Raw genomic sequence first — 26,973 nt, 5'->3', positions numbered from 1 at the left:
ACTCCCGAACCCGGAGGCGTCCTTCAGTTGGCCCCTAAACAAATATGTATACTAGTTCAGTGATAATGGACGTCATACTAAACTCCAAATTATACACAGGAAACAAAAATTAAAAATGATACAAGACTAACAAAGGCCAGAGGCTCCTGACTTGGGACAGGCACAAAAATACGGCGGGGTTAAACATGTTTTTTGAGATCTCAACCCTCCCCCTATACCTCTAGCCAATGTAGAAAAAACAAACACACAACAGTACGCACAGTAAAACTCAGTATAAGAGAAGTCTGAGTCCGTTGTCAGAATAGGAAACAAAAGAAAATAAACAAAACGACAATAATACATAAATAACAACAGACTACTAGCAGTTACTGATATGCCAGCTCCAGACCTCAATTAAACTGATTGAAAGATTATGTCTTCATCATATGAATATCAGGCACAATCCCTCCTGTTAGGGGTTTAGTATTATACCGTCATAAAATGTATGAGAAGAACATAACCCGTGTCATGCCAACAACTGGTTTTAGAATAAATGTGTTTAATTCCAATGCAAAGACCCTATAAGTGAATCAATATTAAAGCCAAAATATGCAATATTTAATGACCTGACAACAGTATGGTAACTATATCCCTTCTTAATAAGTCTGTTTAAAGGTTTTGTTAGCTTTTGAGGTGAATACTGACATTTTTGTGCTTTGTAAAGAATATTACCATAAAAGATTGGATGTGAAATACCCGAGCGTATAAGATGTCTGCATGTTGAGTTATATTTACGAATGATGTCCTTATACCGATGATAAAATTTAGTAAATGTTTTGACTAGTTTATGATATCGAAAACCCTGGTGTAATAATTTTTCAGTAATACATAAATTTCTCTCGCTAAAATCTAATACGTTGTTACATACACGAGCGAATCGTACAAGTTGAGATATATAAACACCATAAGATGGTGACAAGGGATTGTCACCATCTAAAAATGGATAATTAACGATAGGAAATGAAAAATCATCTCTTTTATCATAAATTTTTGTATTAAGCTTCCTGTTAATGATATAGATATCAAGATCGAGGAAAGGACAGTGGTCATTGTTAGTATTAGCTTTATTTAAAGTAAGTTCAACAGGATAAATTTCTTTAGTATACATACTGAAGTCGTCATTATTGAGAGCCAATATATCATCCAAATATCTAAAAGTATTGTTAAATTTTTGTATCAGATGTTGTTTCGATGGGTCTTTGCTGATTTTAGTCATAAATTGTAACTCATAACAATACAAAAACCGGTCTGCAATAAGTGGTGCACAGTTAGTCCCCATTGGAATTCCGATAACTTGACGATATACAGAATCTCCAAAGCGAACAAAAATGTTATCAAGTAAAAATTCAAGGGCAGATATAGTATCAAAGCATGTCCAATTGACATAGTTCTTTCGTTTTGTTGCTACTAAAAAATGACCTAAAAGAGTTTGAACATATGTATTCGCATTCACATGCTCATTTTTTATCCACAAATAGCAATTCACATACTCATTTTTACTGAAATCCCAGGTGGACAGTTCGGAGGAAATCATGATTTTTGCCAAAATATTTCCAGAAATGAAATTACTGTTGAACAGTCTGTTCTAGTACTGTTTAATAAGAAAAAAGAAATTGTAGTATGATAGTATCATTTAAATTCTTTGTAAAAAGGTGGACACGATTCATAAGGGGGTAATCAAAAGCCATAAGTTGAAGAAAAACAGACAACTACATGATAAAAAGAAATACACTTATATTAGCCACCAAACACTAACAATACTAAAGATTTCAACCAAAAATTGGGAGTGAACTGAAGTGAAATGTATGCAGTTCCTGCTCCACCACTGGCACTTGTCATGTTGCTCATTTCAAATAAATTTGGTGATAAGTCACATTTGGTGATGTTACTATCAAAGAAAAGAGAATGGGGCTGTGTGTATCACAAAAGGAACATATATGTGGTCAGATATTCCAAAAACAGTCAATAAATTCATGATAACTAAAACACTAACTTCAACTTTACCAACAGAAACCCCTAAGGTTATAGCTTTCTAATAAACATCAACCCTCTTTCAAGAAATAATAACAGGAAACTGAATGTGCTGCAAGAATACTGTTACACATATAAATGGAAAAATTACAATAGAAAAATTGAAATCATCTCTTTAAAATTATGATTAATTGCACAAAATTTACAAGGGATCTAATCCGAACATTTTTTTTGTATTGTAAATAGTATAAAGATGTCCTTGTCCTTAAAGAAATTTATACCATATCAGTTTAAATGAATATTCAGATTTTATTTATCAGCATTTTGGTTTCATTTTAAACTGGCAAGTCTTTCAAACAAAAATATGCTTAAAATCTAATAATTTTGTGGCACTTGATGCAAAATAATAAAATTCCAGACATATAGAGTACTATAAAAATTCCTCAGTTTTATTTATATTTAATGTTTAATTGAAAATAATATTCCATAGCACAAGAGCCCTTGATATATGATTATATGCTGTCATATTTTTGAATAGAGTACTTCAGTATCAAAGCACCACTTTTCTGTTTCACTACAAAGGTTGCATCTTTCAAGAGCATGTTTCCATATTCATTTTTTGTGATCTAAGAAATATTTTTACACCTTCATCATTGAAAAAAAGTTCTTTTCCATAATGAAGTAAATTTTGATGATTAAATAGACAATTAACAGCTGGTTAAACCATATTGCTGATGTTTTGTTCAATTTGCAAAGATCTTATATGTCCAACATCACCTTGATACAGAAAATGTTCTTGTATATTGAAAGGGATATTAAGAAAAGATAGATGCACTGAAACTTAAATATAAAACATAAATATATGAAGTTGTAAATACTCCTGTTTCACATTCCAAACTATCATCAATTCTTTTTGCAAGCTTGTAAACCATAAAATTATTGCCCATTTATTCCCTGTAATACAGCTGAGTTTTATTTTGAGGTCTTTTGAAGGTTTGGAATCTGGTTTGTGCAATTGGGTATTTATTGGCTCTAAACTATGTAACAAGTTGTGATATCTGTTTTGCCAAAACTCTGAAAGTTTACCTGCTAGTTTAAGGTCATCAAGGACTTTAAAGTTAAGGCTATGGACTGACTAATGTTATGGTGATCCGTAAGAAACTACAGGATTTGTAAGAAGGTCATCACAAAATATAGGGATACATCTCTGCAATAAACAATGAAAACATTTCAGTATTCAATCCATCACAAGGACGTAATAAGATAGCAGGCAAATAAGAATGACATATTATCACAAGACTTTAATTGAAAAAGCTAAAACACCAATACATAAACAATTCCCCAAAAATAAATGAGAAAATTTAGATCACTTGAAAAATGCATCTTTTCTCGATATGTCACAGTTTGATGTCGCGAAAAAATAACATTTTACGTTAGCAACATCATTACTTCCCCTGTAACTGTATCATACGCCCTTAAACATGCTTAAGAGCAATTTTGGGCTTTGAAAAAGAACTCTAAGAATGTGAATGAGTTAGAAAGGTATACATAGCAGTATTAATTGAAATCTGTTAATGTTACAAAAAAACAGAAGCCCAAAAACAGTTCATTCCAAATAAAATATCATTATATAATATATAATCATCAAGATTGAGCTTGAACATTTATGAATTACCCATGCTCTCTCTTCATCCTGCATGTTTCTTCAGCCTTTCATTATTTTTTCTTCCTTCATTCTTCCAATCAAATGCTACGGTTTCAGACTAACTTCAAGATCTTTTTCTTAAACCTATCAAAATAGTTTTATGCACAAGTGATCAGTAAAAAGCTGTTATCTTTAGGAAACACAGCATTCTCTGCAAGCTTATAAAGCCAAATCAACCTTCATAAAATGGAAAACAAATATATGTGTCTGATTGATATTCTATGTTCCGTGATATGTGAAAATCTCAAATCAAAACACTAATTTGGAATATATTTCAAAGAGTTCAAATCATAATGACCATGTGTTTTAAGTTTCAAGTTCATGTAACAATAAATTCTCAACAAAAACTTGATTCTGATAAGTGAACTGCTCAATCTTGGTCAAATCCCTAATTTGGTACATGTATATATTTAAAAAAAGTTCACATCATAATGAACATTATTATTTTTTATTAGTTTCAAGTTAATGTGATCACAACTTCATGGTAAACTCTCCTAAACCAAACTTTTACCAGATACAGAACAGGCAAACGGACAGACTAACAGATGGATGAGCAGATGAATTCACAGACCTGAAAACAGAATGCCCCCTCCTATTGTGTATATAAAATTATCATGGTTTGAGTAAGGTTTTAACATGTTTTTAGAATATCTTTCCTATAAGCTTTTTATTACAAGAAATAACAGAAATGTTACAGATTAATAAAATCCAACCACATGGTTATTCTGTACAGTATCTTAAAACAATCTCATAGATATATGATACATGTGTTGGTATAAATGTATTAATATAATATTTATATTCTGTAAATTAGTATTTATATATCATAACTGATAACAAGGTTGACTTGATATTGACAAATGTTTGTTGATAAGAAGTATATAGTTTTGATTAAATCTGTACTTAACTTATCTCAACCAGAAAACCTATGTAATATCAAAAGTTCATGCAGTCAATAAATACATCAAAACCACATTTCTTTTAGAAGTATCAACATTCTTAAAGACAAACAAGTGACATCCAGGAATAGAACAAAACATATGTTTCTTTATAAATATTGTTTGAATATGAAAACAGAACTTAATGTTACTTTGTTCTCATATATATCAAAGATATAACACAGATTACCCAAATTTATGGTATAGTCTATGTAAAAAGTTCTAATAGTCATTTCTACAGTTATACTAATGTATGTTATATTTTTAAAGTCAGAACTGTTATCTCAAGAGATTTAATAACATCAGAAAATGAGCTTTTTTCGGCCCCCCTCCAATTTCATTTATATAGAGTCTACCAATGCATCAAGTGTGATACAATATTTCTAAACTCAAGACAATTAATTGTTTTACTTTTCAATATCTAAATGTAAAGGATGAGAATGGAGAAATGTTGTTTTACATGAGATTGGTTTCTCTAATGATTATTACATGATTATGTCACCAAAAATTCCTCTTTTTTAATAATATTAAAAAATGTGTTCTTTATGTTAAGACATTTATACAGTATGGTTTCCTTTTTTCTTGATGTCACAAAAGCAAAATCAGAGGAAGACGAGAAAATATGAAGCCATAATTGAATTTTGACCAATGAAGAACTTAAAAAACAAGGAGCGGTTTGCTATCTAAAACTCATCAACAAGCCAGGAAAAGCATGAATTGATAATGAACTAAAAGAAAGGGAACTATGATATCCAAACCCAAAAAATGTTTTCAATAATAGCACACTCAAAGACACCATGTATATATATATATATATATAGATTGAATTGACAGAACTATTTTTTATGATGCATAACAATTTCTGACTTGAAAACTGTGCACCTTATGCACAAGAGAATACTTATTGTCATTTAGAGGTACTTTGAAAAATGATCAATCCACCATTAGGCAAGAAAATTAAAACTGCAACAAAATATAAAATCCAAAGATTTACGTTAAAACTGCTTGCCATCTGTCATTTACAAAGTGACATCAAATCTACAAGTATATTCATAGGACATAATATCAATTTGAATGAACAAATAAGACCTATTACCTTGTACAAGTTAATCATTTTCTGTTCAATAAAGTAATCAGGGATGCAATAAAGCCCTTGCTTTAGACAGATGAGGGAAAAAATATAAACGATGCTGTTGATTTCATTAGAACACAGATCCAAAACATCCGTGATTAACCCTTACCATGCTGAGCCCGTCATATGACGGGATGACCCAGACCACCGTTATTTGGCTGTAATGGCTCTCCATACTTTTAGAGGTCAACTTTATGATACTTATTTCGAAATGGATGCATGTTCCCTTAACCTGAGGCTATCTATTGTCATGTTTCTCATGTTTAAGTAGCATTTTGAGCTCAAATACGAACTTGGAAAATTGAAATTGGATAAAACTGGTTAAAAAAATTAGACTTTTTCTGAAAACAATTCAGCATGGTAAGTGTTAACAACTGTATAGTTGTTTACTACAAGAAGAGAATGTTAAATGCATAGAACTAATAAAAGTATGAGTGTAAACAGTATAAAAATATGACTAAATAAAACTTAAAAAGATAACTTTCAGAAAAGTGAAGGAAATTGACTTTTTACACTTGTACTTATATTAAGTTATACCGGTATTTCAATATGACGACCTAAGTATCGTCAACCAGTATAATCATATTATATCTACTTTTAGAGTAAATGCGTTAATGCACAAAATTGGCTGTTCCGTGTTATGCCCACCTTATTAGTAATACGACCAGGTAAATTCAGTTTACCATAGTAAAGTTTTATGTAGGCCAAGCTTCAAATACAATACTGTTATCTCTATTCTAATGCAAAATAAACAAATCAGTCCATTTCAGTTATTATTTCGGTGTAAAATTTCATAAAACGAAAACTCAGCGAAATGATGTTATCGTCTTTGTCAACTAAACAAGGTGACGTCATGTTATTCAAATGTAAACACCAAGGGTTTTCAGGCTTCTTGTACGCCTTAGAATATAATAAAATAAGATAAAAAGAGCATTTTTAAGTGAAAAATGTGAGTTTTTAAAATTTTTTATTGAATTTTATAATATAGTTAAGATTATTATATGGGGGTGGGGGAGATAAACAGAACAGGTAAAAGAGTATTGCTTGTATAGGGCTTTCACGGTTGACAAAATTAACCCATTTGTCCTATTTGAATGGAAATACTTCATGGCAGGCATAATTTTGTTTTCATTTCTGGGACAACTCTGACAGAAAAATATAAAGAAAGAAAAGACTGATTAAAAGAGAGGCGAAAGGTACCAAAGGGACATTCAAACTCATAAGTTGAAAATAAACTGACAACGCCATGGCAAAAAAAGAAAAAAGACCAAAATAAAAATGACAAATAACAGTACATAAAACAAAACATAGAAAACTTTAAAACACTGAGCAACATGAAGCCTGACAGAAACTGGGGGTGATCTCACTAAGTGCTTTGAAAAATGGATGAATGAAAAAAACAGATATATATATATATACCAGTAAACCTTCTCTCGAGTAGGAGGTTTTGAACAGATATATCATGTTAATGAGGGGTATTTGCGAAAAATACCAGTCGAGAGAATGTTAAATTTCGCGAGCCGTAAGGCGAGGGAAATTCATTCTCAAGACTGGTATTTTTCACAAATACCCCTCAAGAACATGCTATATCTGTTTAATTACACCGAATGTTAACGTTCAAAAACGCATTGATGATCGTGACGTTACAAGCGTCCAGTCGGATAGAGTATTTTTTGGCAAATACCACGGCAGAGAGGGTAAAAAAGGCATATCTTTTTTGCATATACCCCGGCGGCGTTAAAAAATGAACGATATTCATTTGATAACAGTAAATTGGTGAAAAATACACTGGCTATCAACCAATCAAAACCCAGGATTGTTACATAAGGTGTAATTAAGTATTAAATCTTATTTGTCAATATTGTCAATATTTGTGAATTTTCGTGAAATATCTAATTTTTACCTTTGTCAAAAAAAAAAAAAAATGCTCATTTCAGTTTGCCTCATCTCCAAAATTTACTCAATAACCAATCTGATTTGAATTATATCATTCTTTTGAAATTTTTGTGACATATTTTACAAACAATATTCTACACTTAAACAGTCAATAACAATGTTTAATTACACTGAAATATCATATGAAATATTTTCAGCAACATCTGGTCTTGAACAACAGAAATGTATATCCTATTCATTGATAAAATTAAAACACTGGTCTGAATCAAACAAAATAATATGTAGAGATCTATCATTTATGCTTTGAATTCCCTTGCCATGTGCAACATATGTACTTGGTAACACATATTTAGATGAAATTAGACAATTCTCTATACAATTCCCACAAAAGAAAAAGTGCTATCAGCAAATAACTTCTTATTCATCTAATTTTATTTGAAATAATGTAAAAAAAACTTCTATAGAGTTTTTATTTTCTTGACAAACACATACATTCCTTGAACAGTATCAAATAAGAATATCAATTTAATAATGCTGTACAGTATTTCAATTATAAATCCATCCCTTTCATTATATTGTCATGAGATGCAGATCCAAGATTTTGAAAAAAGGGGAGCCCACCGAGGAAATGTTAGGTCTAAGGATTGGGATAAGGATTAACCATATATGAAGCTCCATGAGCCCCACCCTCCTCCAATCAAAAGTTCATACCTGTAAAACAAAAACACTTCACATGCATATTATTGAAATATGATTGTCATAATCTATTGAAAGTTGGTGGACAATTAAACCAATTTGTGTTACAGATGATCAGTATTAAGAGGAAGTCCACACCACTGATTTATTGTATGTTCCTTTTAAGAAAATTTTTACAGGATAATTAATTATAGAGATTTTTCTGTAAGTCAAATCATGGAACCAATCACTTAAGCACCTTCCAGAAACCTTGAAGAATAGCAGTAAAAGTATTGGAAGTCTATTCATTTTGTTAACATAATGTTGGATGAACCAACTTACACAATGAACAAAATTACTGGCCAGCATCGTAAGGGTAATTTCCAGTATATCTAGGAAAGTAATGTCTCATATTCACCAATCCAATAACCCTTCTTTCTGAAACTATTGGGGGGGGGGGGGGGGGGGGGATTTCACAACCTTGAAGACTAAAAAAAAATGAATTTTTCATGCACTTCCACAATAGTAGCCATACAATGGTAGAATTTAGCAAAATACTTGACAAATTCTTAAAAGCCAAATCTTTGACACTACTGGTGTTGAATATTGAAAATATGCAAAATAAAATCCCATGACAAATATAACAGTACCACGTAAAATATTGGTCAAGTATCAAGGGGTTTTTCGGTTAAATATAAATAGCAGATCCATTAACAGACAAAGATATCACCCAAAAAATTATATTATATATCTATGCAACATCCATTTCTTTACCTTTTTGTCAGACCCCAAAACACAATAAACTATAAACCCTTGTAAGTCAGCAACCAAGAAACCATATGATCCCATTATGTAGATACTTGCAAATTGGAAAACAATGAAAGAAACAGTAATCTCTTATTCTAAAAGAAACAGCAAATAAATGAGGTTTGATGGGAATCGTCTCAAGTTTGGAGAAATTAGTCAATTGTAGCCTTCCACCATATTGATTTTCGAATAGAATAAATAAATGTTCCTATCAGACTCGTCATCAATCTATTCTAACTGTCAACTCTTAAACTTAAAACCAGCAATTCAAACTGCTCAGATGTCCACAGAATGTCTTTTACCAATTTACACGTCACTGTAGATAAAGACGGAATGCTGTCTGATATGTTGGCTTCATTACCACACTAATCATTTAAGTTTTCAAATTCTATAGTAATACAATCTATGCTACAACATTACATTCAAAATTTAATGTTTCATTACACAGAAATTTCGTTGGCTAACAATACATTATATCAAGTTTCCAGACAATATCAATAGTTAAATATTTAGTTGTTTTTAAAACCCTTCATTACCTGAAGAAGAAATTTGCACTTTCAGTATCAATTATTGTATAATTAGTCTAATTTAAACACATAACATTATCTATCATAAAGCCTCCAGGTTTTCTTGTGTTTAATGTGAATATTTGTCAATGAGACAACTAAAATTAAAGAGATACAAAGTCACACAGTAAAGCTTCCAACAATTAGTAAAACTGATACTGTATTATAGTACCAGTAAGTTAAACAGTGCCACTAGATAACTATAGGTGAAAAAGTTTGAAGGAGAAAACTATAGCTTGATTATAGCTTAATAACATTAAACACGCTGAAATGTCTCGCCTTCTTTACTGACCATTGATTTTATGTTGATAGTCATAAATATAAAGCATTACTACAAGTATCACATAACCTTAACATGATCCAAGAAAATGAGGTCAAGGTCAGATAAACCAAACGGGAAATACATGTACACCTTGCAATCATTCAATACACCAAATATAGTTGACCTATTCCTTATAGTTTCTAAGAAACTGACTTAACCAGTAAAACTAAACATTGACCAATGAACCATGAAAATGAGGTCAAGGTCAGATGAACCATGCCAGACAAAGATGTACACCTTACAATCAATCTATGAATTAAATATAGTTGACCTATTGCTTATAGTATCTAAGAAACCAACTTAACCATGAAAACTTAACTTTGACCAGTGAACCATGAAAATGAGGTCAAGGTCAGATGATACCTGCCAGACAGACATACACACCTTACAATCTTTCCATACAAAAAATATAGTTTACCTATTGCTTATTGTTTAAGAAAAACAGACCAAAACATAAAAACTTAACACTGATCATGAACCGTGAAAATAAGGTCAAGGTAAAATAAAACCTACGAGACTGACATGTACATCATAAAATATTTCCATACACCAAATATAGTTGACCTATTGCATATAGTATTAGAAAAAAAGACCAAAACACAAAAACGTAACTTTGACCACTGAACCATGAAATTGAGGTCAAGGTCAGATGACACCTGCCAGTTGGATATGTACACCTTACAATCATTCCATACACCAAATATAGTAGACCTATTGCTTATAGTATTTTATATATGGACTTGACCACGAAAAATTAACCTCTTTCACTGATCCATGAAATGAGGTCGAGGTCAGATGAAAACTGTCTGAAAGGCATGAGGACCTTGCAAGGTACGCACATACTAAATATAGTTATCCTATTACTCATAATAAGAAAGAAATTAACATTACAAAAAATCTTAACTTTTTTTCAAGTAGTCACTGAACCATGAAAATGAGGTCATGAACAATGGACATATGACAGACGGAAACTTCATAACATAAGGCATCTATATACAAAGTATGAAGCATCCAGGTCTTCCACCTTCTAAAATATATAGCTTTTAAGAAGTTAGTTAACGCCGCTGCTGCTGCTGGGTCACTATCCCTATGTCGACCTTTCTGTGACTTCTGCGACAGAAGTTGCAGGCTCGACAAAAAACCATTATTCAAAAAAATAATAAATAGATCATGTTCATCCCATCTTAAATGTCAATCAGCACATCTCCAACAAGAATACCTGAAAAAAATCCCACTTTGGACGGACAACATTTTTTCCACATCTTAGCTCTTTTTAAAAATTTTGTAAATTATAAATATCTTGTTTAAACATTTTTAACAGGAATTTCATTTTAAGAAAATTTTATTTTTTCATCTACTATAATCATAAAGCAATATATGTTAACAACTTTCTCATTTCTAAAACTGTACTGAATAACATAATTGGTGTTGTCTCAAAAGTTAATGTTTTCTTTCTTTCTTTTCAGCAGCAATTAAGCCTTCTATAGGTTGCTTTAGATTCAAAACTTAATTGAGAATAAAAGCAGAAACACTGAATAAAAGCTGAAGCACAATGAATAAACAACTGTTAGTAAAGAAATGCATTCAATGATGGTCTGAATTCACCCATTAGATGGTTCTGTAATCAACATCATACCAGAAATGAAATCAATGTGTTAAACCTAAGGCTATTTAGTCACATTCACCTAAAATACAAAATTGACTACTGATTCTACTTATAAATGCATATATCTCCATTATGAGAATGCCTGAAATCAATAAAAGTAAATTTGTCCCAGCCAAGCTTCAATGAATTTTCAGAATGATCATTTGTTAACAGACAGAATAACAGATAAGTGATTCCATTATTAATTTCAAGTGCAAGAGAGATGTGGTGCATGATTGGTCAAGGTATAAGTGCTTTTACTATTTCTTAATTACAACAGTTACCGATAGTGACTTCATTTGATTTATGAAAACCAGTAATAAAAGCGACTGTGGGACTCACAAGAGTAAGACAACCATGTATTTTGGAATTTTTCTTGGGCATTTGTAACAGTTGTTTCTGTTTCTTAGTGCTAACTTGTCTATTTTTGTTAGTTTAAAGTTTCCTTTTTACAGTACATAATTGTTTGGCTAGATATAGCTTATCCAGTGGTAACATGAGAATGGTATTCCAGCCTTTAAATACCACATCATATATTATTATCTTGCCATAAGCCTTAAATACAAAATCACATTTCCATTTTTTTTTTTCAACGGAGGCCATACAGTCATGCCAAAATAAAGACCTTATATGCCATTTAGGAAGATGCAATCTGAAAACAGAAAAGCTTATAGTTATAAACCCATACAATTTCCATGACCCTAGTATAAACTTCCATTGCTCACAACAATGGAAAAAAATAAATCAAGGACATGATAGATAAGAAAAAGAATTGCTAAATTGGTATCCATAATGCTATTAGAGAAATTTATCACAAAGAATAGAACCACTCAAGGGATTTCTGTCAGAGAGAGTATGTCACATATTATATGAGTTATTCATGCTTATCCCATTGTCTAGAATAAATTTTGTTTTTATTGTTTCTTTATTTGTGGTAATGCATTTTATCATTGCATTGGAAAAAGATAACAGGTTTATTTACATGAACAAATCTCAATTCAAGTCCTTAATTTTTAATTAAAATTAGAATATCTTTTACTCATACGGTTAAACAATATTTCATATGCTACAACGGAAATATGATGGTTAACCAATTAAAAATAAAGAATAGTGCTAAGTTTTGCCTATCTTCGTAGACCTCAAGAAGTTTGATGTTGTAAAGCTGGTGCCATAGTTTATAAATTAGCAACAACACTTCTTTTTTTGGATGTGTGCCTGAGTTCTTATAATATTCTAAACCCCTCCTTATGTGAGCCCATTTGATGGAAAATAAACATCTTCTTATATGAGTATGTACAATGAAAAAGTGAAGAGCCCAGGATAAGTCTTATCAATCAATACAATTTCTATGACCCTAGTATCAACTTCTGATGCACACAACAATGCAGACAATATTATAGATAAGAAAAATAAGTGCTTAATTGGACTTTTTAGTAATAACACTAAATGAAAGTTATCACAAAAGGATGAGACACTCAAGGGATTTCTGTGGGTAGGAATTTGTACCTTATCTTGCTTGTAAATAATACTTATCCCATTGTCTAAAGTAAATCTTGTTTTCATTGTTCCTTTCATATATGGTAATTAATTTTATCAATGCACTGACCAAATAAAACGGGTTTATCATAAATCCTTTATTACAATAAGATAACTGGAACCAGTTTCCATTTCTTTCCTTAAATTTCAATATCTCAGAATTAACTTCTAATCAATGAATCATTTCTTATGTGTTTCTTCAACAATTCTGAAATTTCCAGCTCAAGATTTATGATTACTTACAGTTAACAAATCTTCTTTTGAACTTGTTGGTGAACAATGAAATATTGATGTCAAGAGGAATATGTTTTGCCATTTGTCCTAGGCTATGACGCTTTGTTGTCTTTAAAGTGTCCACTAAGTCAAAATTAAAGTCAGTCAATTTTGTTTACAAGCAAAGATTCAAAATATATATCATCTGTACTTGATTTCAAGGTTATTACAGAAGCAAATGTCATGTACTTTAAATCTTGGTATCAAAGATTTATTTTATTACCACTAAATTGTTATCACTACCAGTGGACTTAGAGTCCCAGAGGAAACTAGATATCATTGAGATGGGAGCCATCTCTGTGGGCCCCGCTGTGAATAATGTGTGGTAAAAAATTTGTATCTTTATCATTGGACATGGGGTTGTCAACTGAAACCAAAGTTTTTGACCTTGACCTTTGACCTAGGAAGTTGTACATAAATTACAACACAACCTCTGGTGTTGGTTTATATACATGTCAAGTATAAATTTTGAAATCATAACGGTTCTCAAGATATCGAGCGGACACGATCTTTACCATAGGACATGGGGTTGTCAACTAAAACCAAAGTTTTTGACCTTGACCTTTGACCTAGGAAGTTGTACATACATTATGACACCCCCTCTGGTGTTGGTTAATATACATGTCAAGTATAAACTTTGAAATCATAACAGTTCTCTAGTTATAGAGCAGACACAATTTGTTACGGACGGATGGACAGACGGACGGACAGACTGATCACTATAGGGCGTCCGCCATTTGGCGGGGCCCTAATAATATGCTCAGTGGTCAGTGCTTGAAGTAGATCTGTGCTGACATGATTAGAATAAACAAAAGTTGATCTTAGACAGTTAATATAAAATATAAAAAGATGTGGTATGATTGCCAATGATACACCTCTATGAAAGAGACCAAATGACGTAGAAGTTAGAAAATATAGGTCACCATATGGCCTTCAACAATGAACAAAACCCATACCACATAGCAAGCTATAAAAGGCCTCGAAATGAAAAATGTAAAGGAATTTAAACGGGAAAATTAATGTACAAAACAACAAATGAAAAACAAATATAATAAACAGCAACAAACGACAAGGTCCACTAAATTAGAGGCTCCTAACATAGTTTATTTTTGCCTTTTTATAGTTTATATGCTCATTACAGTAAACCAAATAATTTTTGCAGATACTTTTTCTCGTTATCAAGTCTCATATAGACAGTAGTATCATGCATTTATTTTTCTTGTTAAAAGTTGTAATAAAACACTTTATAAACACTGAATGTAACAGAAGTTTGTTCTTTTTAACAATTTAAGTTCAGAAACAGCTTTGAAGCACTGAAATCTGTTTTTGTTTTTTTTAATTTTTTTTTGTCCTGATAATTAAATTGCATACCATGATACCTAGTATGAAATCAATTTGATCTTAAATATTGTATACTTAGACAAATTATACTATCACAACAGTTATACAATAACAAACAAAACAGGTAGGGTACAATTTCTATTTTATGTTTGCCTAAAGTACTTTAGAACATTATAGATTAAGACAATTTACAGAGAACAGTATCACTACATTAATAGAAAAAAAGATATATAACAAGCAATAATACATTTTTGACACATGAATCTAGGGTGCAATTTTGTTATTTATTCATTCCTCTCAAAACCAGCATTTAATTGAATTTCTATTACTTCATAGGAAAAGGAAATATATATTCTGATCATGTCTGTAATCTTTTAGACAACTTTTGTGTTAGACTTCCAAGAAAACAGTTCTTTCATTTCACAGGGGGATTCAAACTTGGTAATATTGTGCAAACAGTTCTTTTATTTCACTGGGGATTCAAACTCGTGATGTATAAAGAATATAAACATTTCATCTATTTAAGGCAAGAAATGAACAATATATTAGTGCTAGAGTGTTGTCCTCTGTTATATCAGTATTCTTTTCATACCCAATTAGTAATAATACAATGAAACTTTTCTAAAGGAATACATCACTTTGTCACAATTTTTTGTCTGATGTCATTAGGATTTATTCAGTTTTAAAATTAATTACCTGTCTTTTAAATGTAAACAAATGAACCATATGAACAAAAGGATATGTGGGGTACATATAAATAAGACAGCAACCCAAAACTAAAAATAACCATGTATATAAATACATACAATTTACCGAATGTACAAGTGAAAATAAATCAAAGACTTGAGTCAAAAACCTAAATGAATTGAAAACAACTTGGGAATTCCAGAATCTCAATAAGATATCCTCTCTCACCAAAGTTTTTCAGAAACATATGGCTGGTCCTGCACCAAGCAACTTGTCTCATTGAACTGGTAATTATATTTCTGGAAAGGAAGGATAAGCCAGCCTTGTTCATGTACCAATAATTTCAGTGACTCTTAGATTGACTGGGTGTTAAGAACAATGAAGCTATAGCACCTGAACACAGGTCAGAGTTAACTAGCTTTGGTCTTCCTTAATTTTAATGATGTTTGTATTGACAGATAATTACAGTTCTAGTATGGAAGTATGGGTTTTATTACACCATCTGCTACTGGTGTCAACTCAACTAATGCCTAATTTCAGAAAGCTTCTGATAGAACTGATGTTAAATTGATGCAAGGGACTGACACTTTGAGGAAAACCCTGTTAATCATTTATTGGATATTTCTCTACTGAAAACAAGATAAACTTGTGCTATAAACAGATTAATTTTCTTAAGCAGATGATGGTGTTATGTCTTTCAGTGCTAATACATTTAAGGCCTGCAAATTTCAATTTGACTAGAACACAGAAGAGAAGCGACACACAAAATGAGGTCTTCTCGTTTAATAGTATAGATGGTTGTGCCCAATAGGAAAAAAGGTATTAGGAATTTATTTGCAGCAGAGTCATAAGTACAATGTACCTAGACTGCCCTGACCAGCTATCACTAACTTTTTAACACTTTCCATCTATAAAGACTATCATGTCTTGATTTAATATTTTTACAATTTACTTGGACATAACACGCCAACATGCCTCCACCAACAATTTTAACATAATAATGTATTAATTATGCATGGATATTTTTTCTTCGTAAAAATCAATTTACCAGCACTCAAGAATACAAACTTACAATTAAACTATTTAACTGGAAATTTCTCAAAGGTTTGTGCTTTGGCTCATTTTTCTTTGATGATACAAAGTCTGCTGTGGAGCCTCATCATAACCTCTCATCAAAGGATATGTAAGTATTATGAAACCAACATGGCACAAATCAAAAATAAGACAAAAGTTCTTTTGAAAGCTTTTATTTTAGACCTGCTTGTCAAGCACTATTCCTATTGAGTCAGTCTATACAAGAGTTAACAAAATCTATGGCTTATCTTTATAAACAAGCCCTGTGATCTCTTTGTAACCATGAAGTAAGTATCATGTACCAGTACTTGATTGCCAAGTGTCCATTGTTACTTAGAATCACTCACTCACACTCGATTATACTTGATTGGGAAGTGCCCCTTGTAGCTTAGAATCAGCAATTATACTTGATTGTGTCCTTTTTATATACTGACACTGTTTCCATGAAAAAGACATCATGGGCTAGTCAATATGTATTTTCTGATCTTGATTCCTCTAGTTAAACTTCCAGAAATGAAATTGTCTTAAAATTTTCCTTCCTTCCAATCTAATTCTTATGAAGCATTACTGAACAAAGGAAATCTGTTAGAATAAAAATATATAGTATTTACAGGGTAGCACACATTTTCATGCAATTAAAAGTCAATTTTAAACAGGAAGTATTTACTGATGTGCCCCTCTACAAACAAGGAAAATTTGCAAAACAAAAACCCCCAAAACCTAAACATTTGAACCAAAATGACACTACCTTTTATCATTGACTGGAAAGAGCCTTGGATTAAAGAATAAAATCTACTCTCTAATTAAAGGCAGTGGTAATGGAGGAGACAACATTGTAGTTTTCTCAATAATTGGAATAAAAAATGAAGAAAAATCATTCATTCAAAACATTTTTTTTTTTTTTAATTTGGTTGTCAGTTAAGTAATGGGCAGAATTTTTCATACTTTTGAGCACATATATTTGATTGTGAGTCATATCTAACATCTTAGAATAAAACAAACAGATTAGTTCTGTCAAGATAAAGGACAGCAATTTCTTGAATTGAAATGTGTGTTACCAGGTTGGGGAGGGGGGGGGGGGGGGGGGGGGGGGTTTGCGCCCACTAACAGGTTTAACCTTGCCACATGCATTCTGTATGTGCATGTCCCTAGTCAGGGCTTTTCGTTAAATCAGCAATAGTGACAGTTCATCATGGATATGATTTTATAATAAATAGTTAAAAATCTGACAACAATGATTTCAGTTTATAATTTTTTTTATTATTTGAAAAAAATCTAACACTGAACTGGAGTGAAGTTATATTTTAACCATTAATCTTCTCATATATATAATTAAATCTTGGCAACTATGGAACTTGTCTGAAGAACAAGTACTGATTATATTTTACAGCTCTAAAGTTAGATATTTCCTGATTTGGTTACGTGGGCTACCAGACTTACAAGTATGGTAATTCAGTTAATATACATCAATATGTCTTACAAGGTTTGGAAACATTGTAATTAAATCACCATTAAAATTTTCAGTTGTTAAAAATCTGATTTCAAGATTTACCAATAGTCAAATATATTTTTTGAATTCCTTTAGCTGTCTTTAATAGATTCAACAGATAAATAATAATACAATGCCATCTTCTGGCATTACTGACAAACATATCAATTCATTATTAGAGCAGAGATTTTTAAAACATATTCAGTTAAACAGTCAATTGAATCAATGTTAAAGATGTATTTCAGTAAAATTTGTGAACATGTTTTCTGTATCAATCCAGCTCTTGTTTAAGCATTTGCAGTAAGTTAAAAACACATCAAATCTTTTACATATATGTAAAGTCTAAATAGTGATTATGTCTTCATAGCATGAATTACAACTTTGAAAGGGTAGGAGTTGGTATTTCAAAATTTGACCTATGTATGTATACTTCTACTGATGAAATTATAATATAAATAACTATGAAGGATAAATCTAACAGGATTCAAATAGAATGTGTGACCAGACTTCTATATATATATTTTTTTTAGAAAGAATGCATTCCAGGTTAAAGATATCATAGGACCCAATCCCATTAGTCGATAACAAACTGAAAATGCCACGTCAAAAAACAAAAAAAAAACAACCAAGACAAACAACAGTAAACAAAACACAACATAGAAAACTAAAGGCAGAGCAATAACAACCCCACTAAAAACAGGGGGTGATCTCATGTGCTTGGGAAGGGTAAGCAGATCCTGCTCCACATGTGGCAACCATTATCTTTCTCATTGAAGTACAAAACCGGTGATAACTCTTATTATCAAATGTCTCATTTGAGGAAAAGAGGATGGGATTGTGGTTAAGATAAATGGAACATATCTGTGATCATCTGTGAAACAGATATTTCATTATGGTCAACCAACTTGTGATGGTGTCCATGACAGATGTCTTTTCCCTGGAAAGAATATTGCAGAAAAGATTAAATTTTCACTCTACAAAGGATATCATCGGAAGAATAGAATGACATGATGGGATACTCTCAAAAACTACTGTAAGACCGAATGATATCAATATCAAAAGGATCATGCAGGTCTTTATGATACTGTGGATTCATTTATTTTCATGAGTACCAATTTTCGTGGATTAGGACTTTTTTTGTGGATATTTGGTTTCATGGTTTTACCAAAGTCTGCATACAAGCCTATAGAAAATTTGTACTTGGTTTAACATTTAAATTCGTTGTTCACCTTTACTGACGAATTCAACGAAAATTGGTAGCTAATGAATAATAATGTATCCACAGTAGATACCCTAAAAAATGTTGTATGACAGCAGACAATCTGTTCCCTCATTTTTGTGAGACTGCATGAATGAATCTCTGAAATAATTCTGTAGGAATAATAGATGTTTAAATAGGGACCGAATTAGTAAATATATTTTCAAAAGATGGCAGATCGATGTGATTATATACAGCATAAAGGGTTATACTCTCTTATGTACAGAAAAAGCAGATAAATGAACGTGTGAAAGACATTTCACTGAAAGAAGTATCTGGTGGATCTTTTGTAACAACTGCTTTTGTACTTTTACTGATCTTTACATATCTAATTATGCATAAATTGGTTGATCATTTGCTCAGTTAAAGATGAAATTCAGAGTAAATTTACGGATGTAGCTAGGAATTTAAATGAGAAATTGATTAAGTAATCAGTTACATAACAGTGTTAAAAAATACTGGACTTCCCTTGATCAATGATGTCTTGGAAACTAAAATGTCTCATTTTATGGTTACAAACTGTTTTAAAACCGAATAAATGTATTCGGTCACATAACCTTGTCTTTGATATCTTGCATGACATGTACAATATGTAATAGAATTAGTGAAAATAATCAGACCTAGGATATGCATTTTTTCTAATGTATTGTAGTTTTCCTTTTCAACCAGTTCATATGTTTTGACATCAACTTTTTTTCTCTTATATATCTATCAAAATTGTAGCCTTTGAAAACTATCATATTTTTAAATTAGTACTAACATGTAAATTTGCCATAGAGTGAATTAAGGTTAAGGAAGGGAATTCTTTTTTTCAAAAACATTTTCCTCTTTAAAGTAAGCTATATATATATGTACCAGGTGTTAACCCCAGTCTTTAGTCAGACATGCACACATATGACCTCAGTTATTTCTGTTATGTTTTCACATGCATCACCACAGATTATTTGGTGACATCTCAAGTGATTATCTGCACTATAATTTCATGATTTAATTATATCTTCATGGAATTAATTAAATCCACATCTTATTTAACATAAGTGACAGTATTATTTACTTTCTTTTCAAGCCATTAACTGAATTTTACTAACAACAATATTCTTTAGACTGATTAAACTTATAATTGTCCAGCAGCATTGCACCAATTTAGAAACTGTTGCATTATGGATATGATTACTGTTTTGAATGCTGAGAGGACACTTGATTGTGCACAAGGGAATTTAAGATGGTTACATAATATATAATAAAGATAACAGCAACTACCAAAAATATTTGACAGAACAACAGACCGCAATAACCACCAACAACTGATTCCTCTGAAAAAATAGACATACAAACAATTTTTCAAAGACAAACAACAACATCTATACCAATTTTATTTTCCTTCTGAGAACATTGTAACTCATAAATGCTGTTTACAGTAGCTAGGCCTTCATATTACATTTTGTAACTAGTACCGATCAAACATTACCTTAGTAGATATCATACTTTTGTAACCAAACTGAGCTAAAGTTATAATGATCTATAATTGTTTAATCATAAAGATGAGAACTTGATACATTTTCAAACATGAGAAAAGGATCAATAAAAATATTGATAAAGTATATTTCTAAACAAATCCAATTGGTTCATCATCCTTTTTTCTGATATTGTTTGATGTATAAAGTGGATGTCAAGTTTGAATATTTGAAGCTTCAAAAAGGTGGGAAAGCATATTATCTATTCAATAAGCCTAATAAAAGAGGTTACACTTACATCTAATGATCATTATGAAATGTGTTTTCTTGTTTCTGATAGACATCTAAGGATGATTATGTCCATTTAATTTCTTGTAAACTTTCCCCTTTATTGCTGACTTCCTTTGAAGTGGTTACTTAACCTTTCCTTGTTCAATAATTCTTTACTTTACATTGTAAGTATTTTGTCCTGCAATTAAAAATAAACGGTTCATAACACTAACACATTCCAATGGAAATTAACAGTCAGTTTTATCTGTACTAAATACTAACATCTACAAAAAAGTTACTTTCTGTAACTAACTTTAATGGAATCCCAGCACCTTTTGGTCTAAAAATTAAAGTACTCCAAAATGAGGCGAAAAGTATGTGTAAAAATATTGAGCACAAGCAAACACATAAACAAATATTTGCATGCAAGGTGTTGTTCATATAGAAAAACATAGTGGCAAATTATTTAGTTGGTTACTTGCTTTTACTATGTACTTCTGTGTCCACAAACAAGTTGAAAATTTTTCAAAATCTATGCCTTTTTTTCAGATGCATAGAAGGGCCTTTCCTGGAAACATAAGGCAAAATAAAGTCTTATCACATGATATTATTAATAAATGTTTTCAGCAAATTGGAAATTGAACACAGAAGTGTCACACAGTATAGCATAACCAAATGAATCAGATGACTTGTAGTTGCTGAGAAAAATGTGAAAAATATGAAGTGCAACAATTTAAAGGAACGAGTTTCCCTTCTTTGTTGCAGGAGTATAAAAAAATAAAGGCTTACAAACATAAAAATCAAGAGGTCAACATATTGCCCAGCATAACAGTTGCTTTTCCAATGCAAAAAACTTGTATGAATTATTTTCTTTTGCTCAGATCTTGAAATTCAATAAAATAAGCAATTCAGCCCCTCCACTAATTACATAGATAGTCAAGGTCTCAGATTCTTAAAGTGGCAATACAACAGTCGTCTGAACTGATAAACTTAAACAGTAATTTCAATTATGTTGTTTTTTACAATACGTTCCATTAATCAATATTTGACCTCCAATATAAAAATTAATTCTTTTTTGTTTTAGTATCACTGTCTGCTTCTCAGATAGATTGATACTGAATGAAATATTTATCAAATCTAAAAATAGTTCTTGAGAAAATTGCTTCTTTGATATGTTCAATTGCGTCATTAGAAGGAAGACTAGATAAAAAAACTTTTAACACTGTCTCAGCTGTTTTTTGTTCCTACATAATCCCAAGCTTAAACAATTGGTGATACCCTGATGCCAGAACACCATGCACGAGAGTCCCTTCCTTGACTGGTGGCAGGACTATTTTGGCAGATAGAATATTCATTTTCACCAGCTGTTCGAGAATGTGTTATAATTTGGCATGGTCAAGTGATTTTGAACACAATTATTTGCTGCTTTTTATGGGACAGAATATATATTTTTACCCTGTATAGAACAATATTATTTATTTTCATTTCTTTCCAGTCGAGATATTCATATCTAAAATCTTCTTTTTATACTGATTAGTGATCTTATGACAGGTGAAAATTATAATGATAAATCTTGATATTATTTACCCCATAAGTTTGGAAGCAAGAGTATTTTTTTTATTTTGGTTCTGATTAAGCATTTGATTAAATAATATTACTAATTACACTTTCATGCAATAGAACAGGTGCCACATGTGGAGCAGGATCAACTTACCCTTCTGGAGCATCTGAGATCCCCCTGCTTTTAGTGGGGTTCATGTTGCTCAGTCTTTAATTTTAGATGTTGTGTTTTGTGAACTGTTGTTTGTCTTTACGTTGTTATTGTTTTATGCCATGGCATTGTCCATTTGTTTTTCGACTCAGGAGTTTGAATTCCTCTTTGGTATCTTTTGCCTCTCTTTTACTTTCCTAAAACCAGATAGAGCATCTGATGAAAGAATACAGTTTATTAAAAACTGTGTACTTTAAACTGTTACTAACAAGGAAAACATCATGAACACCTACTTTACTATTTGCCCATAAATGTCAGTCAATGTGTCCACAATCAAATAAGCCTTGCTAACCTGTTAAGAAACAATTCCAATAGAAAGAAGTATATTGTGATTTTTATTCTAAATTGAACTTGAAAAACTAAATTGCCTATTTGCTTCTCCTGGAACCCTGTCAGTCTGTGAGAAAATGTCATTTAAAGAAAAGATATTACACTATAAAGTAATTGATCATTGCTATTTTAACAATTGTAAGTTTGACAAACGTCATTCAAAACTAAGTAAATACCATCCCATAACTGACACAAAAAGAGAGAAGATAAATGGAATATTGCTTAATATATCTAAAAATTATAAATGAAATATGAATAAATTCAGAATTTTTGTACAAACAGTACAATACTCAGCTCAATCAAATTGTGAAAACATGTCTTTTCTTTATTTTTGGAAATCAATCACTAAATAAATTTGTTTCAAAAACTGAAAAAGAATAATGCTGAATACATGATATTCAAAATGATAACTGTAAAAAAGGATAATGACTTCAATTTCTGCAAAATTGGGGACGTCATGAAATAGAAAAGTAATTGAACATTTGTTTGGGTGCCAAATCTTACAAGACATATGATAGATGACAGAGATTGAGGTCTTCCCAGAAAATCTTTTGAGATCTTGGAAAGATTAATGATAAAAAAGTGAGACTTGCAATGACATTGGTTACAAGAATCGATTTGAGCAATGATGTAACGCAAAAACATATTTTTTTGCTCTATAAACTTAATAGAATTATAAGATCCTTGCCCAGTTACACATTATCAAAAATTACTGCATTAGAACAAGTAAGAAACAGTAGTATAATTTAAGCATACAAACAGATGGCACAGTCCAAAATAAGATTCATTTACTCTAGGGACCAAAATGTATTAGAAAGAAGAGAAAGAAAAGTCATTTAAATTTTTAATTAATTTTGCTAACTTTTTTTATTTAAACACTACAAATGAGTTTAATACACACAGAACACATGTCTGGCACTACTATGCCTATGTTACTACTGGTGGACATATTGTCCCAAGAATATCACAATGCCTAATAGTCAGTGCTCCTAAGCTGGTACATCTTATCATGTACACAGTAACTGTTAATAAAATATAACCAAGAGTGCACACACTGAAATGTCTTGCCTGCTTTACTGACCATTGATTTTATGTCAATAGTCGTAAATACAAAGTTTTACTACAAGTATCACATAAACTAAACAAGATCCATTAAAATGAGGTCAAGGTCAGATCAACCAAGCCATAAATACATGTTCACCTTACAATCATTCCATAAACCAAATACAGTTGACTTATTGCTTATAGTATACAAAAGAAAGACCAAACCATGAAAACTTTATGTTGACCAATGAACCATGAAAATAAGGTCAAGGTCAGATGAACTCTGCCAAACAGACATGTACACCTTACAATCAATCCATGCATTAAATATAGTTATCTATTGCATATAGTATCTAAGAAATAAACTTATTCAGGAAAACTTAACATTGACCAATGAATAAGGTCAATGTCAGTTACCTGCCAGACAGACATATACATCTTACAATCATCCATACACCAAATACAGTTGATCTATTGCTTATAGTTTAAGAAAAAGAAACCAAAACACAAAAACTTAACATTGAGCAATGAATTGTGAAAATGAGGTCAAGGTCAAATAAAACCTGCCAGTTTGACATGTTCATCGTAAAATATTTCCATACACCAAATATAGTTACAGTATTAGAAAAACAGACCAAAGCACAAAAACTTAATCTTAACCACTGAACCATGAAAATGAGGTCAAGGTCAGATGACACCTGCCAGTTGGACACAACACCTTACAATCATTCCATACACCAAATATAAGACCTATTGCTTATAGTATCTGAGATATGGACTTGACCATGCAAACTTAACCTTGTTCACTGATCCATAAAATGAGGTCAAGGTCAAGTGAAAACTGCCTGACAGGCATGAGGACATTGCAAGGTACGTACATAACAAATATAGTTATCCTATTACTTATAATAAGAGAGATATTAAAATTACAAAAAATCTTAACTTTTTTTTCCAGTAGACACTGACCCATGAAAATGAGGTCAAGGCCAATGGACATATGACAGATGGAAACTTCATAACATGAGGCATTTATATACAAAGTATGAAGCATCCAGGTCTTCTACCTTCTGAAATATTAATTTTTTAAGTAGTTAGTTAACACCGCTGTTGCCGCCGCCACCTCCCATCACTAAATAATCCCTATGTCTCGCTTACTGTGACAGAAGTCGCAGGCTCGACAAAAATCATTCAAAAAACTTAAGACTTTAATAGACAAATTTTCAGGTCTGATGTTGTGGTCCTATTTCTTTAATTTAATCTAGAATTCTGCACTGGATATAATGAACTCTACCTATTAGTGTAGTCATTTCCTACAGCAGAAATCATTTTTATTAAACTATCATGACCTTTATGTTTGCATTAAAAATCAAATTCACTACAAATACATATTCCAAAATTAGAACCTTAATTTACAAAAAAAAATGATGCCATGGTGATTTAAATGATGACAGCTTGATTTGTAGGACAAAATTATTTGATTTTGATTGGGAATTGATTTTTAAACTGGAGAAAGCAAGTAAACCTTAGGCTTAATATTAACTTTAAATAAGCATCCTTCATTTTCTCATTTTAGTTTTATCAAATTTGATACAAATGTACTAGCAAGTTGTGAAAAGAATATATGATATATAATCGTAGTTCTATAAAAAAATCAAATTACATGTTTAAAATATTCTGAGGGTCATAATCAGAAGACAGTGATAAACACACGTTGGGTAAAACATCTGGATGTTCAGCGGAAAGCAAATTCTCAGGGTCAAAACCCTAATTTATTATATAATTTTAGAGGTTCACATCATAATGATATGTGTTATATGTTCCAAGTTGATGTCACAGATGTTTATTGTAAATAACTGTAATCAAAAGTTTAACCTGATACCCACTATCACATTTACGTGTTCAATGGAAAGCAAATTCTGGGTCAAAACCCAAATTTGGTGTAAATTAAAAAAAAATATCATAATAAACATGTGTACTAAATTTCATATTGTTGTAACCACAACTTCATGGTAAACTACCTAGACTATGAGGTTTGTGTTTCCTATGATGATTTTTTGATAGAGGGTTATACTGCTTACATAATAAGTTCCAAATGCCAGGTAAACTCAAAAGTCATTCCTTCACAAGTTTTAGGAACAACATCATGATTTTGTTGACCATTTAAAGAATATCTGTGTAAGATGACAAGATATAATCCTCTATTCCTAGATTGTGACAATACCAAACATGACATATCCACATTTTTACATCAGATTACCGTGAGGGCATTCCGGTGTATTGTTGCTACCGACATTTCTACCCAAGTGACTTTCGTTTTTGACTGATAACCGAACGCAAAATAACATTCCTTATCGCTTGTTATATATCAATTTCATCAATAAATATTCATAAAAATAATTTTTAAGAACATAGATAAATATGAAAATGTTTTGTCGCGAGAAATATATATATATATATATATATATCAATAACAAATCAAGAATACCGAAAATTTGAGTTAACGCATGCGGAAGAATATCTCAAGAACTTTTTGTGGGAAAATATGAATGCCTTCTCAAATCCAATCTATTAGAAAAATCGAATTATTACAAAAGAGTGTCCACTATGCACTTGCACTCACTATTATTAGAATAGTAGAATAGAATGATATACAAATGGATGAAAATTATATATACATGTAACTGTTTTCATGATACAAATATTAATATAATATATAACAAAAAACCAGAGTATACTGATTTGTATCACTA

General features: G+C 31.2%; 1 protein-coding gene and 1 long non-coding RNA gene across 7 annotated transcripts in view; one reads left to right on the top strand and one right to left on the bottom strand.

Moving 5' to 3' along the window:
* LOC127701890 (protein MON2 homolog) overlaps positions 1-21,272 on the bottom strand; it is a 126,009-nt gene extending 104,737 nt beyond the window's left edge. For 5 of the 6 annotated variants that reach the window (XM_052205868.1, XM_052205898.1, XM_052205891.1 and 2 more), the window contains exons 1-3: positions 21,107-21,272; positions 3,686-3,799; positions 3,097-3,217 (exon numbers count right to left, since the gene is read on the bottom strand). The gene's annotated coding sequence lies outside the window, so the exon portion shown is untranslated. The remainder of the gene's footprint in view (positions 1-3,096; positions 3,218-3,685; positions 3,800-21,106) is intronic. The other variant, XM_052205884.1, reaches the window with a different exon arrangement.
* The window catches only part of LOC127703877 (uncharacterized), a 39,037-nt gene that overhangs the window by 10,443 nt on the left and 1,621 nt on the right, over positions 1-26,973 (top strand). The window lies entirely within an intron of this gene.

The sequence above is a fragment of the Mytilus californianus genome, unplaced genomic scaffold (genome assembly GCF_021869535.1).
Source record: "Mytilus californianus isolate M0D057914Y unplaced genomic scaffold, xbMytCali1.0.p SCAF_1, whole genome shotgun sequence".
In the NCBI taxonomy this organism is placed as follows: domain Eukaryota; kingdom Metazoa; phylum Mollusca; class Bivalvia; order Mytilida; family Mytilidae; genus Mytilus; species Mytilus californianus.
The sequence above is the reverse complement of the archived record's forward strand: the minus strand, read 5'-3'. Positions and strand labels throughout refer to the sequence as shown.